This window comes from Corylus avellana, chromosome 2 (genome assembly GCF_965113065.1).
Source record: "Corylus avellana chromosome 2, dhCorAvel1.hap1.2, whole genome shotgun sequence".
NCBI classification, from domain to species: Eukaryota; Viridiplantae; Streptophyta; class Magnoliopsida; order Fagales; family Betulaceae; genus Corylus; species Corylus avellana.
The window spans coordinates 16,310,318-16,311,312 of record NC_142491.1 but is presented as its reverse complement, the minus strand read 5'-3'; the positions used below and the strand labels follow the sequence as shown (position 1 = coordinate 16,311,312).

At 36.0% G+C, this 995-nt stretch overlaps 1 non-coding gene across 1 annotated transcript; it reads right to left on the bottom strand.

Annotated features, from left to right (window-relative positions):
• Positions 1 to 227: 227 nt before the first annotated feature.
• Positions 228 to 358, bottom strand: LOC132168335 (small nucleolar RNA snoR83). Its single transcript, XR_009438849.2, has one exon. It is a non-coding gene; the product is annotated as a small nucleolar RNA snoR83 (small nucleolar RNA).
• Between the last annotated feature and the right edge of the window lie 637 nt (positions 359 to 995).

Genomic DNA, 995 nt, shown 5'->3' with positions numbered 1-995 from the left:
AGGGGAAGTCAATTGCAGTAGCCTGCAATCATCAATTAGGAGAAGTTGATCTTTCTTTAGTTTCTCTACATGACTTTTCGCTTGGCCTAACTCAGTTTTTCAGATTGTTTATCAGCAGCAACACACGTTAAACTTTGATTTCAGAAAGAAAAAAGAAAAACCTTGTAGATTTCAGAAAACCCATGTCCAAAACAGCCAAAAAAAAGTAGGAAGGAAAATGAAAAAAAGGATGTGTGGAAAAGTTACTAAGTAAACGCCTCAAAGTGATAACAAGAAGGCGTTAATCAGCGAAACCTCCAGCTTTGGTTTTGGCCTCCCATGAATCAGGTAAGCACTAAGGCTTATGCTTAACTGGGATTATGAAGGCACCTCACCTCTTTCGTATACAATAACAAATAAACAACAACAAAAAAAAAGAAAGATGAAGATTCAGAAAAACAACTCGGGCGGTGCAATGAGAGCTGCCCATTGCAGAGGCGGCGGCAGCCCTCGTTGCAGCCGATCGATCCCCATCGATACTCTTCAGACTAGGGTTTTTTGCTGCGGTTTGGACTGTGGAGTCTTGACCTTCAATGGGCTATGTGCCAATAGCCAGTATTTATAGTCCCTGCCGAAACCCTAACCCCTCATAATTTCAGATTCGTCCTTCATGTTAACACTATTTTATTTATTTTCCCCATAAATTCTAATTAATTTTCCTATTAACCTCTAAAACCAATCAATTGCATAGAATTACTTATAAAGTCCTTTCTTATGTTAAAAGATTTATTAAAAAATATTTTCTACAATTGCTCCCGGGCTATGGCACTTTCTTTCTTAAATTATCATCTTATTTGTTATATATATATATATATATATATATATATATATATATATTTTTTTTTTTAAAAAAAAAAAAAAAAAAATAGGGGAAATAAAGTTTGTTGGGTCATGGATTAGCTGAGTTGGGCTCGGTAAAACGATTTCTCGGCCCATCCCTAGAACTCGGTCATTTT